The sequence below is a fragment of the Thunnus maccoyii genome, chromosome 7 (genome assembly GCF_910596095.1).
Source record: "Thunnus maccoyii chromosome 7, fThuMac1.1, whole genome shotgun sequence".
Lineage (NCBI taxonomy): Eukaryota > Metazoa > Chordata > Actinopteri > Scombriformes > Scombridae > Thunnus > Thunnus maccoyii.
This window is the reverse complement of record NC_056539.1, coordinates 10,157,581-10,174,657: the sequence shown is the minus strand read 5'-3', so window position 1 is coordinate 10,174,657 and position 17,077 is coordinate 10,157,581. Positions and strand designations below refer to the sequence as shown.

The following is a 17,077-nucleotide window of genomic DNA, read 5'->3' as shown; positions in this document are numbered from 1 at the left end:
ATGAACCACCTCAGCCCAGGATGGCTGGGATGGCATCGGAGTGGAGCTGTGGACCGGGGCCATTCCCGTGCCGACATCCGGATCAGCTGGCAGCTCCAATGCAGCGGCGGAGGTGGTGGTGTCCGGTGCCACCGCAACGAGCTCTCGTTTGGAGGAATAGCCACCCGCTTCGACTGCAGGGCTCTCCGGGCGGGCTGTGCCGGTGTGCACTGAAGGCAGCCAAAGAAGAGTAGCAGCAGAGGCCGAGATCAGCTGTGACATTGGGGAGGAGAGCAACCGGGCCGCCGGGGCGATAAGGCTGGAGGATTGCATATGGGAGATATGCTTTGCCTGGGCGGCGGCGATGGAGATGCAGCTGTCAATCAGCTGATCCTTTTTTCGAAGTTCTGTCTTTAGGTGGTGGATATCGTCCTTCAACTGTGAGCACTGATGATTGCAGCCCACACACACAGCCATTATGGCTGAATTTACTGTAGAAATCAGGTCCTTAAAACCGCTTAAGATCTGCGTCCGATGATTGAAAAACCTTATCCAGTTAGAATGCAGGGTTAAAATGACCAATATCTGAGAGTATTGAATTTATATCGCATAAAACTGGTTAAAAACTGGCTAAAAGGCGATTTCTGACACAGCTTCTAGCGGGACACAACTTCTGGCGGGCAAACACAAATACAAACGCCGCCATACTGCTGCACAGTCTAGTACTCGAGCTGCACTGCAGAGGAGAGGAAGGACCTACAGTGGATAGTGAAGACACCTCAGCATATCGTTGGCTCCCCATTTCCAAAACTGACAGACATCCACTCACCACCCTCCCCTCAGGCAGGCTCAGGGTCATTAGGGCACGGACCGACCGTCTGAAAAACAGCTTTTTCACAAGAGCTGTGGACAAGTTGTTGAACCGAGGATTGCTGCCAAACTGTAATACAATGACAATAAAGAATCTATCTATCTATCTATCTATCTATCTATCTATCTATCTATCTTAATGGTCCAGTAATGAGATCAGCTCAGTTTTACATTTAAAAACACATAACCCTTAACATCTAGCACAAAAGAGGGTAAGACAAGTGACAGCTTTATGGAACTGAACATTTATTCATAAGCTTTCAAATATGCATGTTTGAAAAAATAATTCTCAAGGTTCACGCCCCTTTCACAGGGGATCAATGTAAACCTGTTAATTACAATATCCTGAGATACCTGCAAAACCTTGTCTTGAGTCTAAACAGCAACTGCTTTGCAAACTACTGTTAAAAAATATAAAAGCACAAGTAAGCAGATTGCAGGATACACGATTTGTAATGCCATCCAGGCTTCCAGGCTCACAGCTCACTGAGTGAGAAAGAAGAGAGATAGACTGAAAGAAAGAGAAATGAAACACTTGAACGGGAGAGAGAAACATTTTAAACAAGAGGGACAGCTCACTTACCTTTATTAAGTGACGTGAAGTTCTTCAGAAGAGTTGTGACAAGGATTCACCGTCAGCTCACTTGTCTTCTTAGGTATTATTTACTTTTCCCCGGCTGGCTGTTCCCTTCTCAGGGTTAATCACAATGAAGTACCTAAAAACAACATCTAACACTTGTATGAGTAAACAACACAACCTGGAAATCACCTATTATGTCCCAGGTTTTAGTACAGCTTGGCAAAAAATTACTGTTTCTTTGCAGCAACCTACAGCTCAGAAACACACTTGGGTTGAGGTAAGATAACCAAAATAACCATTCAAATGACAAATACTGTATTTTACCATCAAATTTTACAGTACCGTTCTTCATTGTGGCTCCAAAAAGCATCCAAATTTACAGTATTTTAGCATATTTAGGAAGAACAGTACCTTACTGTTAGAATTTGGTCATATTTTTACAGCAATTTATTGCAGTGAGTGTAAAAATACTCAATTACAAGTAAAAGTCCTGCATTTAAAATCCTACTCAAGTAAAAGTACATAAGTATTAACAGCAAAATGTACTTAAAATATTAAAGTAAAAGTACCGGTTTTGCAGAAAATCAGGCTGTAATATTTTACATATATTAAACAAAGTGCATTATTAATCTTGATGAGTCAGTTGCAGCAGCTTGAGGTGGAGCTAGTATGAACTACTCTGTGAGGGTCACCAGATAAATGTGAGGGGTGGTGAGATGATAGATTAGGACAGAAGAAAAAACAACGTTCTGCTACATCAATTTGGATTAGTTATTGTTTGTTTTCTTTTCTTTAATCTCTGCATTTTTTTACTTTTGGCCTTGAACAGTTAATATATAGCAGTTATGTGAGGGAAAATGTCTCTTTGGTGGAACTGCAAACAACTCAGAGACATCTGAAATGTGACAAAGAGACACAAATACACACAGATTCTTAATAAAGGGCCACAAGCCAAAAATTTTGGGAGCCGCAGGTTTAATTTTTAATAATGCAGTGTGATTTATAAGTTTATTATCATGTTATTCTATGTCAAATCTTCATCTGAACTAAAGCTGTCAAATAAATGCAGTGGAGTAAAAAGTACAATATTTCTGGAAGTTTAAAGTAGCATCAAATGGAAATACTCAAGTAAAGTACAAGGACCTCAAAATTGTACTTAAGTACACTACTTGAGTAAATGTACGTAGTTACTTTCCACCACTGCCTGAGACTGATAGTGTAAGTGTAAAGATGATAATTTAGGTTACATTGTGAGTTAGCTAACTCACACTACCAAAAAGACTATTCTAGTGTTTACTTCTCATTAGATTACGCAGCAAAAACGGTACACTAAGATGGGCAGGTTCAACTGGCATATTTGGCTAGCTTATCTGATTAGTCAGATCTTTTGTGGAGTACGACTTCAGAAATCAATAGAATGCCTTACATCACTGTAAACCATCTCAGTAATTAAGAGTCTGGAATGAAACATTGCCCTATATGAAGAGAATGATTGCCAAGACTTGGCTATAATTGTACCATTTTAAGCTTGCTGATTGGATAGTCATAGTTGAATTCTCTCTGAAATTTTAAATGTATGCAATCTTTGGCCTTTTTTTCATCCCGATAATTAAACTGGGAGAGTTTATACTCATCCAAGTGCTGGAAAGTATTAAACACTCGGTCATTGTTTATGAGAAACAAAAGGATTTTTAATTCCAGAACCAGGGGCGCTCAAAATAGCCTCTCACACTTCACAACTCTATAGAAAACATTACAAACAAACCCCTAAATGGCATGTGTAAATGCAGCTGCACTTAATAATAATTTTGACTTAATATCTCAGCATATCAATAATGTGACAATATTTGCAGAATGACTATTGGAGATTTGAGAAAAGATTTACTTGTAACAAAATTCTCAGTTATTAGTAAAGTCAATGTTTCCAGACAGGTAGAGGCCTTCATTGTTCATTCATCACCAGCACTGCTACTATATCTTTACTTGCTTGGGTAGATGTTCTTGTTTAGTAATGTAGAGAGTGTTATGATGTGCTGTATATTTTAGAAGTATATGCACATGGCACACATCCATGCAGTTGACCTGAGGGGATTCTTGCAAGTCTGATTATTCAGCAACTCATGTTCAGGGAGTGTGGGACATTCACACTGTTTACAATAACATGAAAGATGTTTTCAAGAGAGAGAATCAGATAAGATATGGACAGGGGGTGTCCCACGGGCTCAGCTCTGCAGGGGCTTATTCATTCCCACCTCCCACCTCTGTCTGTAAAAAAAAATTAGTTCAGTTCAGTTTCTTTAAAATATAGGAGATTTAGTCTACGAAAACTTTCTGATGTTGACAGTCAAAAAGTACCTTAGTTTGGATCAGATTTATATCTTAAGTTATTTTTTATGTCAAACTCAGAGGAGTGAGAGGAGGGACTTTGTTGTAAGTAGAGCAACTGTACATTTTACTAAACAGGTCAATAAACAGGTCAGTTCAATTTAGTTACTCCGTTTTGTGATTAAGTTGATTGATTTACTGTCAAAGATACAAACAACAACAGCGTGGGATGTTTGGGAAGGCAAGTTTGCTTCCTGTCAGATGAATTATATGGGTCAGAGAAACTGTCTTCAAAAGATACTGTATGTGGTTACAACTGGTGCCAGTGCTGATGCACGTAAATATCTTCATATAAGCACATGTGCAGTAGATGTTGCAAAATGTTCTTTAAAGGAATTAAGAAAGGACAAATTCAGTGTGTTTACTGCACATGCATCCACAGATATTTCTAGCGACATCATCATATAAACTTATCATAAAGATCTTAAATATCCCCTTCACACACATTTAAAGACTTATAAAAAATACTCTGATTTTAATAATAATTTGTGTCTTATATGTTTTTCCACAAAAAAAAGGTAATCGGGACCGTACACGTTGACCAACAATCAATTCAACATGCCACGGGTGATCAAGTAAAGCGATGGCACAGATACATCGGTGGAATCTGAACGAAGAATAATTGTGCCCAGAACTAATATCAAAGACACAAGAGTAAGAAAGCAAGATTGATACTCTATTTCAGGACTCTAATTTCATCTGCAAAATCAGCAAGATATTGGTGGATCTCTCATCGAAGGCTATTGACCAGAGTTAATGCTAGACTTTTTTTTTTGATGGCCAATATGGCCGTTAATATTGCAGAATTCCAGCCATATAGAAAAACTACCGGTTTTAAATAGCCATATAATAACCTGCATTTAAACAGCAATAAAACATAAAAACACATACACTATGATCCAAAAAATGTATTTTATTAAATGTAGTCAGAAGGCTAAATGAACTCTTCACAAACTTTGTGAACTGAGCATATAGGCTACAACAATAAGTCAAAACCAGGGGCCAGGAAAAGTTAAACCTCCTACCGATCAATTACATGTTATTCAACTGTGGAGCTCTGGAATGATCCGTTTGTTTCACCGTGCCAATGCTGGATGTAACGTTACCTGAGAGAAAAGGGTAAGACTATTCAGAGTTGTGTTAATTGCTGTCAAGCCAAAGTGCAGGGCTGCTGTTTAATGTGCTGCAGCTGAGCAGCTAATTAGCATCTAGCTGCTAACTGACGTTAGCGGTGAATGTTTGTTATCATCAAGTTTTGATGATGTGGACAGAGGCTGTTTCGTTCACTGTTTAAAAGAGGAAGGTTTCGTGCCTCATATTGCAATAACTGAGCATTGAATATTTTATTTTATTTTATTTAAACATTGGACATCTTAAATGTTGTTTTCATTTAAGACCATGGACAAAAGTTCCTTGCTGTTTCTGGCTGTCAGTGTGTTATAGAATAAATGGAAAACACATTTTTATTTGTCTCCCCCCTTTTTTTTCACTGATCCTAATAATGATCTGATCCGTGACTCAAAACCGTGATATGATCCAAACCGTGAGTTTTGTGTTCATGTTAACACCCCCAGTGTTAATATGTCAGCTTTGTAGACCAGGCCTATATTTTGTATATCGTACATATAGATAAGGGTGTGTAAGTCATGTATTTGATACACATTAATACTTTCTGATGTGAACCTACACTTTTAGATCTGTGAATGTTTTTAGTGTTCAATCTTTCTAGTATTCAGCACTGATCTGAACCTGTATCACATTATAAGCTTTGTGCTACTTCATATATCTATGTATACTAAGAAAATACAAAGGAAACACATGTAAATCATGTGATATGTTGTCTGTTTTTGATGAGAACATAAATTTGTTTTCACAATCGAACAGTACTATAAATTTGAATTTCACTTTGTTGGTAAAATGACACATTTGAACCACTCCATGGCTAAAATGAGCACTTTGTTGTTTAGAGACATTATGTATATGCTAAATGTCTTTAAAGAAGCAGCCTTTTCACCACTCAGGGGTTTTTGTTTTTGAAAGCAAATTGTTTTATTGGCATATAAAATTGCCCCCCACCCCTCGGATTTCATCAGGTGGGACAATGATATAGTATGATGTGGTTTGTTGTAAGATTCCATGTTGGTTTTCCTCCGGTCCTCCCCAATTTTTTGAGTCACCAGCCTCCACTGTATTCAATATATGTATTGACTCAGGTGTAATACTTTCTGACGTTACAGACCATTTTCATATTGTACTCTTCATTGATCTCGCTAAGAAGATTGATCATTCATGTACTAAAGCAAGAGTTAAAGTCCTAAATGAAAAACCTTGCAACAACAATGCAAAAACCTTCAGGACTCAGTCTGTAACTGTAAAGATTCAGACACAACATATAATGTTCTCATTGATGAAATAACAGGCTCCACTGATCACACCATACCTGAAAAGATGATTAAACGTGGTGCTGTAGATCAGAAATTATAGCTTACTAGGGGTATCTTAAAATAAAAAGTAAAAGTAAAGTAAAAGCTCACACATGTAATATAAAAGAGGAAGAAAAGACACCACACTGAGCTTGTTAAAGCCTCTCAGGGTGATGAGAAGCAATCCTGGAAGGTGCTCAACGAAGTCCTCAGCCAGGGTCACAAAACCACTGTGCTTCCTGACACCAAAATCAAACTCAATGCCAGAAATGAAATGATTTTCACTGTTCCGATCTTGCTAACACTTTCAACAATCATTTCATCGCCATAGGTGAAAATCACTCTTACAAAATTAGTCAACCAGAGGGTGCTACTTTCAGTCAATATCTTCAAGGCAGTTATTTTAAGTCATTCTTTTTGACACCAACTGACAGAAATGAAGTCTTTAAAATCATTATGAATATGAAAAGCTCCCATACAGCATTTTGCTACAGTAATCTTTAGCAAAATGCTTAAAGCTATTGTGGATAAAATTGTGGTGCCACTTGTTTATCAGTCTCTCTCTACTTTGTGGGTTTCTGCCTAAAATGACAAAGATTGCTAGAATTGTACTGATCTTTAAGTCTTAGTGATAAAAATGATATGCACAGCTACCAAACTATATCTATATTGCCTACTCTCTCCAAAGTATTGGAGAGGATTGTGTAGTAGACTCAGTGATTATTTAGATTGATCAAATATTCTTGTTCCATCACAGTATGGCTTTAGAACAAAGAGCACCACGTGTATAAAATTAGATAAGATGAATTTGATAAGATTTATCAAAAGCATTTGACACTATTGACTGACCCTCTTCTCCACAGCTACAGTCATCTGAAGCCTACTGAATGTAATATCTTTCACAGTGCTTGTATAATGTATAATGTTGTATATAAGCTCAACAAGGGTAAGAAATGTAAACTTAAATGTATAAGCTTTAGTGTGGTTAGCAGAGGTTCACATGTGTGGAAAGAGCTTGATAACACTATAAAAGTGTCTGTGTCTGTTTTCAAAAAGCGTACTGTTGTATGCTTTTGTACTGTTATTTCCATTTGCCAAACGTCTCTATTTATTGTATCTTACCTATTAAATTAATGTTTAGACTGATTGAAAAATGTCGGGACCATTTAGTAGTATTTTTTAGAGTCTTGGGTTAGTTTTAGGTGTTTTGTAGGTTTTAAGTGTTACTATATAATACATGCACTACATTTAAAATGGGCCCCTATTCTCAAGCTTCAGATAGCTTATCAGGGTGTCGCATTTCACACATCTCCATTATGTCTTATATGATTGCACTTGTATTTCAACTGATTTGTGAATAAACTGAAACTGAACTGAATCACTACGTTAAATTTTGTAAAATGGCATCTACTCCTTATCCCTCTAAATATTGCAGAATTCATGACTATGCAAATATATTTCATTTAATTTAGTTTAACTGCTGGAGACAACATGTCTCCTACAGAATGAAAAGTCCATTCTCAGTGTATGTTCACTGAAGGCCTAAAGTCTCCACATCACACTTGTGCAAGTTGAATATTGGACCATGATTTGCTTCCAAACTAGTTGTGATGTCACATATCATGTTTGCATCTGCACACTTTGAACTGAGATTTAAGGTGATCTGAGAAAAATTTTCCACTTTCAGCAGATGAATGTGAAAACAACTTTCTAGTGCGCAGAGAAGCTCAAACATCCAACTAAAGGGACAAAATGAATGCTGTGTTTGCTCTGTAGAAACTGAGTCAATAGTTCCTCTGATTTGGCACTGTCATGCTGTTTCTGCCTTTTCAAGTTGTGCTTAAGTTTTTTCTCTGTTCTACTAGGTGATGTTACATCTACATTATTAACATAAGTTTGGTAAGAAAAAGGTTTATTTTAAAGCTCATGGGGGAAGAGATTGGAGAGGGTTATTGTCACTGACTTAAATATGAACACATTTACTTCAAGTATTTGTTCTGAGAGATAGTTAATTTTCCAGTTTTTTGATAATGTTATTACTTTGTATGTGAGAATTAGGATTTAGTATTGTTAGTATGTCCTGTTTATACATTTATTGTTGATTAATTATGTTGTTAGGCCTTGTGATAAATGAAATATGTTTTTTGATATGTGGCTCAATAGGTTAGATTTCATGTTTTTGTCTGATTTGTAAAAGATAAAAAGTGATAATTGCTGTAATTATGATTGCTACACTGGAGTGTGTGACATCACTTTTTTTCCAACTGAACCCTGTCAACTTCAAACCAGAGAGAAAAACAACGAGAGACACACACATGCAGAAGTTTCCTATTTGAAATAACCAAAACTGTTCTAACTTTGGCAGAAAATAGTCTTTTCAAGTAGGACACCATTGTTCATAGTATTGACTACATACATTTTCACGGCCTTTAACATATCAGCAAATGTAACTTAAACATTCAGCACAGTTTAACAGGAGCATGCCATGAATCTTCTTGCTTGCCACCTAATTGATGTTCAGTATTAACTTAGCATTTAGCTCTTTAAACTTAACCAAAGCAAAGAGCAAACAGTGGCTAAACCCTGCAAAATGTTGGGTGGTGATTTGAGTGACAGTGGGGGGCTATCAACCTTTGCATTTTAAATGGAGTCACAGGATTCTTTCCTTCATTGTCAAAATTATTATATAGGCTAATGGGCCTTTTTCAAGGAGAAAGTGGTCATAGTAGGAAAAGAACAGGTGCTACTAATAACATTAACAATGGCTCTGTTCCATTCAAGTGTCCCAGTAAGACATGACAGTGTGACAGCGATCCAGCGTGTACAACACCGGGACCCTGAAACTGAAGCAGCTAAATGAAATTCAGCCATCATTAATTTAACTTACATCTTTGCTTTTCCTACATGTTGTGATGTCCATTTACATCTCATTGTTGAAATTACCTTAAACATTTTAAAACTGCTGTCTCACACTACTGGTAATCTCAAACTTCTCATAAAGCCATAAACTCAGTCTTGCTTCTTGTTAATCACCCCACTTTATGGCACCACTTCTTTTCCTATTGATGAACAGAACAAACATGTTGGAAACAATTTCTACATTTCTATAGTGGCTTCACCAGAAACTCTATTTGCACTTGAAAAGCAGCGCCCCTTTTCCTGTTTTGAAAAAGCAACACAGCACATTTTGCAGAATGTGACCTTTACATGATTCGACATACAGCATGCGTGGCATGGTCTGCTTGTTTATGGTAATTGCACCACAGTTTTTACATGGTATGGTTATGGTCTTTTGATGTCTAAATGCTGCATGTACTGTAACACCTTTAATTTAAAAAAAACAAACAAAAAACCCTTCATGTCTATTATGTGACATCACATTGGAAATTTGCAGTAATCATGTTTTGCAATGAACTTGTGATGAACAAAAAAAATAATAAAAACTGCTTAGTTATTTACAGAAATGTTTATATAATCTAATGATCTGCAACCTACATTTCTGGTAAATTCATACTTTCCATTTCATTCACACAGGGAGAAGATGGGCACATTTCTTGGACAATACACCCACACTTTTTGGTATTGTGCTCCCAAAACAGCAAGTGTGATGGCTGTGGGGAGTGGAGAGCAGTGTGGAACAGGTTTCTGCTGCAGGCTGACTCATTATGAACCCGTTTATGCATCAGAAAGGACAGTGTCAGAGGGACACTGAAGGAGAGCGAGAGAGAGAGAGAGAGAGAGAGAGAGAGCGAGAGAGAGAGAGAGAGAGAGAGAGAGAGAGAGAGAGCTAGATAAACATCTCACACCTTCTATGGAAAATCAAAAACTGGCGTGTGTGTGTGTGTGTGTGTGTGTGTGTGTGTGTGTGTGTGTGTGTGTGTGTGTGTGTGTGTGTGTGTGAGAGTGAGTGTGTGTGTGGTGTGTGTGTGTGTGGTGTGTGTGTGGTGTGTGTGTGTGTGTGTGAGTGTGTGTGTGTGTGTGTGTGTGTGTGCGTAGCTGGGGTGAGATGAAACTGCTGAGAGGATGCTACGGCAGGCAGAGATCGAAATTGAGAGAGAAAAAAAAAAGAAAGAAAAGGAGATGGGAGGAAGAAACACAGACAGATAGAGAAACAGACAGACACAGAGAGAAAGAGAGAATCAGAGACAAAGAGAGAGATAGATTTCCCAATATATGGACAGGGGAGTCCCCGGGCTTAGCTAGGCCGCGGCTTACTCGTCCCACCTCCACACTGGGTGATAGGCTTTATCTCGCATCATGAGTGGGCTTTTGTCAAAGATGTTTGTCTACGGCTGCCTGTGTTTATCGTTGCCTTCCCTAAACAGGCTCATAGAGCTTCAAAATGACACGGGGAATCTCCCCCCGCAGCTCTCTGCCAGTATCTGTGAACTTCTCCAGCTGTATTAAACTTCATAGACATGTTATAGGCTTATATGAGCAATTTATAGAGGTTTAATGCATACTGTACCATTCCAGGAACCCTTCTGATGACTAAAATAATAAATACTGGTGGACCCCCTCAGTGTCGTTTTTGATACACTGTCAGAAAAAAGGTGCAGTCCCAACAACAGTTGGATTCTGCTCTTTACCTTTTTATTTGGGAGAAAGTTGTGGTCTCAGTTTCAGATAAGCAGTTCAACTCAATCTATGAGTGTTATCTTGATAATAAATGAAGCAGTTTGAGGGAATCAGATTGTATTAGATTAAAGAAAAGTGGTTCAGTGACCCCTGTGTGGAATATTGGTAACTGCACAGAAAAGGACATGAGAGAAAAAAAAGAAATAGACAGATAATAAAACAATAACACCGCAGTAAAAAATCAAGTCATCTGCAAAACATGTTATTTTCTAGCAGCTTGAATGACTCCCTTGCATCTTCTCCTCCAGGTACACATCAAGTTTTCTCTTTAAACTCTACAGACTATTGAGACTTTTCTCATCAGTTTTACAAATTTTCTGCACATGTAATGTTTTTGTGGCCAGATCTCCAGACATAAAGAGCCACTTTACTGAGTTTAAACCTCACCTTGCAGACAGGCTCTCATCACTCTGATTAGTCACAGGCCATGTTTTAGCAACAGCTCAAAGTCTAGTGTTTCGGGTTTCAAAGTCTCACAAGTTCTGCTAGATTTATCTGTAATGTATTATTCAATGGATAAAAATGACTCATAATATTTAATAAGTTAATAAAAAATTAAATGTTCATTTTAGATAAACAAAAGCAGTGTCAAATAATGCCATAATTTGATGCTCCATAATGCCCAACCTTACAAAGCCTTTATTGTACTGTGTATGTTTGATGTGTCTTACTGTCTTATTGTGCTGTGAGGATGAGTTTTTTTTTTCTCAGCAATCGTTTCCTTAGGTCTCCATAGTGGTACAGATATTATTGCTGTTATTATTTTTCTTTAAAAAGTGTGACATTATCAGTATTACATCTGGCAATTCACTTAATCCTCTTTTTCTTACCCACGCACAGACAATGTGAACGGTTCCTACACACACACACACTTTCATAGAATCTCCCATGACCTCATTTTATGAAAACAAAATAAACGCAGCATTACTCTTGGTATGTTGCTCTGTCTTTTGTGTCACACACAACACACACATGGTACAGATTTCAGGACTGTGGACATGTACACAGACTGACTAATACCCCCTCACTGTCCTGTGCATTTTAGGGATGGGGGGAATTATTGATTTATTGATAATTATAAATAGCTCTATAATGTCAATTATTAATGCTATGCTATTAAACCTGCTGTGCTATTAAACCTCAACCATCTATATGCCAGGCTGACACTGTAAATTAAACAGAGAATAAAGTCAAAGCCACAACTGAACCTTAAAACTATTATGTGTACACCTGTGCCTGCACATGATTTTCATGATGTTAACCATGAAGCGGCAACTACCACAGCTTGAGGCTGAAGCCAATGTGGAAGTACCTTGAAGTGGCTCCAATTGATTCACATTCAAAATGAATCAACTCTCTAAAAATAGTCTAAAAACCCCCAGATTTATACGGCATATAATGGGAACTTGACAAAGGGTCCTATGTTCCCCGTTCTACATATGTGCTCTCCCAGGGTCCTGTGTTCCAAAGGTCTTATGTTCCCAGGGTCCTGTGCTTCCAGGGTCCTATGTTACCAGGGTCTTGTGCTTCCAGGGTCCTGTGTTCCCAGGGTCCTATATGTTCCCCAGCTCTATATAGCACATAATGGGAACCTTAAAAAGTTGTTTTGCTTAATATGACGTGGGCTGTTGTGGGAACTTGGCCAAGTGGTTTTCTGTTCCCCACCACTGCTGTATGGCTCCCAATATAATAGCCCACCCTTGAGGGGACTAATCAAATGGTTGGAGTCATGGAATCACCAAAGGTCATATCTTAAAGTTTCCTTAGGTGAAAACTAGCCTATTATACATGTTTTTGAATCTAACTCTCACACTTCACATCTGTCTTCTAAAAACAAGACATCATGACTTAAGTATCAAATTTAAGGGTTAGGAGTAAGCTTGCTTCCAGGACCCTCCAGGGCCCCAGTGGAGGGCTCGAGGAAGCTCCTGATGGGTCCCTTTCCCCCTGGCCGTCCCTCATGCCCCAGGCTTGCCTCTGTGTTAACAAAATATTGAACTGGGGAACATAGGACATTGGGAACACAGATAATCTCCCAAATAGCCTAAGTCTATAATTTTTTTTTTTTTTTTTTTTAATTTTTTTTTTTTTTTTTTTTTTTTTTATTTTTTTTTTTTTTTTGGTAATTTTGGAAATTATTGCTTTGTTAATAAGATTTGAAGACATGTAGGCTTTGATGCCTGCTGTAAGGGCATTAATTAACAGTTTGCTCGTCTGCATCTCTCCCCTGCTCATGCTGTCTTTCTGAGCTTCTGCTTAAAGAATAAATACAGATTTTTCTCCAGTTCTACTGTGTTTGTGGTTAAGGAGTTACACTAACAAGACTCTCACAGGATGTTATTTGATTATGATACTGGCTTGTTAGCACAATTTAGCTTAAGTCATAGATAGCTGAAGTAGCTAACAATAGCCCAAGTATGCGCCGGTCGTCAAATTTTGTTTTTCCTAGGATGGCAAAATCATGACCTGCCCTTGTCTTCGTTAGTTAGGTTTTGGTATGAGGAGTGAGATTGGTTAGGGTTAGGGTAAGAATATCAGGGTAAGCCAATCAGAGGCGGAGTAAGGCGGGTCACCATTAAGCTTGCATTTGCTTCGGTCTGAGTTAGCAGGGTGTATATCCAGAGCATGAAAGGCAAAACCCTGCACTCCTTATCACCAGTTTATGCTGCTTACATGTATGTATCTTAAGAGCTGGATAGGGCTGCACCACTCAGCCTTGCAGCCAATTTTTACCAGTGGTCACTTGCGGTATTGCAACGAAAAATCCCCCTGTGGCCCAAAAAGCATTTTCCCCATAGACCACCATTGTAAAAGAAACGTCTGTAAAACTGTTGACAGGACACCTGGAACTGCAAACAACATCAATTATGACTCTTTCTATTATGAATTTTTGATCCATGGAGGTTTTATATTTGTAAAATTTTCCTTGAGCCCAGAAAGGTGATTTAAAGATCTGTGATGTCATCAGAATGTAAAGTCTATGGGCCGAGCGGGAACTCATGGGGAGGGCCAGCGGGGGAAACACCATTGCACATATTCAGTGGGTTGCAAAATGCAGAAGCAAACACGGAAGCTAGAAACTTTTTGGTGTATACACCAGCCAAGCAATTCCTATAGTACTGAATGGGTGCCATTTTTTATCTGGTATCCAGCTCTTATAATACATCCATGGCTGCTTTATATATTACTTAAGAGGGCTTCTCACTTCTGTCCACCTACTGTTTCTACAAAGCAGCCAAAGAAGAAACTGAAAGCAGTTAGCATCAAGTTAACATTGTCACCAGCTGATTTTATCAGCTGTAGCAAATTAACTTAAGCTATTTTCAATAGTTAGCCACACAAGTAAAAAAACAGGTGAAAATGGAATAACTTTGACTTTGAGGAACACTACTCATCTGCACCATAATCACCAATGTTGAATTTTCTATTTTCCTCTTCACTGTCTATAAGTAGAGAAATGTTTAAGCTGTCAGTATTCTCTAGGAGACCATATGCTGCAGACTTCTGCTTGCTTACTACTTGCAATGTGGTATAATATTAAGTTAAAGAGTATAATAAGAGTATAATAACAATACTCATACTTATAGTAATGAATTGTTCTGTACAACTCATTTCTGTGTAAACACCCACACTTATGATGTCAAGCATTAAATAAGCAGGTGATTTTGTCCCACATCCAAAAATATGCCGACACACACAACACTTAACCCACGCTTGATGCCACTGTGGAGTGGTAATCAGATATAAGGGCATCCCGCAATACATCACAAAAAGATGGTTTGTTTAATCAACAAACACCTTTGATGTCTGTACTCCTACATATTTCAGAAATACTCTACACATTCATGACATCTACAATGATAAAAGATGCAATAATAGCAGAGTAATAAAATACTTGGTGGTTTTGAAAAAGGATTAATAAGAAAATCAGAATTAGGCGGGGAAATGTTTGATTTTAAGGTGAACCTCTGACTTCTTTGTTGTAAAAACAATCAGACATCTATTTCATTCACATCTATACATGCTACATCATTTTTTTTGGTATTTTGACCTCCACAGATGGTTATTACTTAAAATGTTTAACTAATATTTCAGATTTATCATGATATGTGATTTTTGAGCTTCCTTTTTTATCAATGAGTTTAAGAAATACATTCCTAAATATTTTATCATGCAGAAACCAGTCAAAGTAATATTATTCATGTTAGTTTCTGATTTAATTTGACTGTATTTGTTCATGTTAGTATGTTTTCACTGAAGGCCATGCTGCTTTTTATATTTAGCTTCAGCCACCTCAGAAAAAAGTGAGCAAAAAAAAGAAAGAAAGAAAAGGCAAAAACAGTAAAATAATTGACTGCAAAAACTAGAGAATGAAATAATTTGACATGAACTATCTCATATGTTCTCATGAGTTCGCAAAAATGTATCTTCCATATGCAAACATAAAACTGTTTAGCATGTTGTTGCAAGACATTTACTGTCAGAACTGCAGATGTTTTGTATTTTGTAAATGTACATATAGCTTTCAACATGTCAAATCTATTTACACAGTTCAGTGTGAATGCTAGTTTTTGTGCTGTGGCTCACGATCATATAAAAGCAATGACGTCACTGTTCATGACATCCTTCATGATGTAACTGATGCATAATTCAGGCTACTTCAGCCTGCTGGGTATAACATATAAAATTATGTTTGTCATCTTTAGAAAATTAACTTCTTTACATGTTTTGTGATTTTTTAACAGTGTAAGGCAGTCTAAGAAAAGAGAGGCAAAGGTTTATGAACATAACCAAAATAAAGTTTGAATAGTGTAGATTTGTCAATGTCTATCCACTACCTTTCTCCTCACCACCCCCATGTTGCTGAATCACTTGTCAGCTTGTACAAACTCTCCTCACTCTCATCCCACACCCTTTCACATCCTACTGAAAATCATGTGACTCTGATGACTTTCACTTGCATGACGGCCATGTAAACTTATAGGCCCTGCACGCCTAGACAGGTGATTTCACATACATTATATTGGCTGATTAGACATGCTCACAGGACTGATTGACATCTCCCTCCCTATCCCAATTACTTTAGGAATGGGATCATGATCATTACTGGCAGCTCTGCAATACTAGTAATTAAAATGACATTTTAAAATCATATATATGCCAACCTGACATTGTAAATTAAACAGAGGATGTCATTCCATAGGGCCAACAGTTGTTTAAATATCAATTCAACACCAGTCTCCGCTGCTTTAAATGTTAAGTGTTTCATGTTTCAGCATGTTTCCACATAACAGCCAAAGAAGAAACTGAGAGTTCATTTGGAGAGTTAACTGCACTTTGCACTCTGCAACCACTGCACTTTTCATGAAAGAGTTGATAACAAATGTTTTCCGATATTTTGGAGGCATATTATGATGAAACTGTAGCCAATTATTATTTATTTAAGTTATCCACCCTACAAAATCTAACTCTTAATGTGTATTCAGGGGGAAAAAAAACTCTGCATCAAGCATCTGTGCAGTTCTGTAGAATACAAAACATAACTCTCATCTTTCTAAAGTTTTCTTAAAGACAAACAGCTCTGTGGTTGCTGTTCACAAAATTCAGCAGGTGAGTCTGCCACTTAGCACACAACTGAATAATGACTGACAGCTTTCTACAGGATAGTAAACAGCACTTTTGAATCTCCTACTTAAACACTAAAACATACCACATCAGTATTTTAAGCTCTTAAACTTAATAACTTGGGACCTGAGTTTGTAAAACCAATGTTACCTTGGCAGTCAAAGTGCAAACTTAGAGTCTGAGCATCCCTCAGGAGCTGTGAAAAAGTCCAAGACAAACATATAAATGTGATGGTTATTTTCACTGAGTTATGTCATATACTTTATGTGTCCCCTAAATTAATTGAGAAGGGAGTGCCGTTAGCATGAAATACTTTGACGCCCTCTAGTGGTGCAAAGATTAACTGTATGAGGTTTATTTGAATTGACACAAACAAATGCATTCAATAAAAAAAAAGTATGTATGTATTTTTCTAATTATATACATATCCCAGTCCTAGTTAGACTTGTTGCAGTGTTGGTATATATCATATTATTTCAGCATAGCGCTGCCCACCTTCAACCTGAGAGGAGTTTGAAGGTGCATCAGTGTGACACTGTGTCTTTTTTAATACCACCTGTGAGTGGCGCCAAAGTTT

The 17,077-nt window shown here is 37.6% G+C and overlaps 1 long non-coding RNA gene across 1 annotated transcript; it reads right to left on the bottom strand.

Moving 5' to 3' along the window:
* Positions 1 to 1,124: 1,124 nt before the first annotated feature.
* Positions 1,125 to 16,725, bottom strand: LOC121900653. The gene is made up of 3 exons (XR_006096998.1): positions 16,651 to 16,725; positions 1,433 to 1,565; positions 1,125 to 1,360 (listed from the first exon to the last, which is right to left on the bottom strand). It is a non-coding gene; the product is annotated as an uncharacterized LOC121900653 (long non-coding RNA).
* Between the last annotated feature and the right edge of the window lie 352 nt (positions 16,726 to 17,077).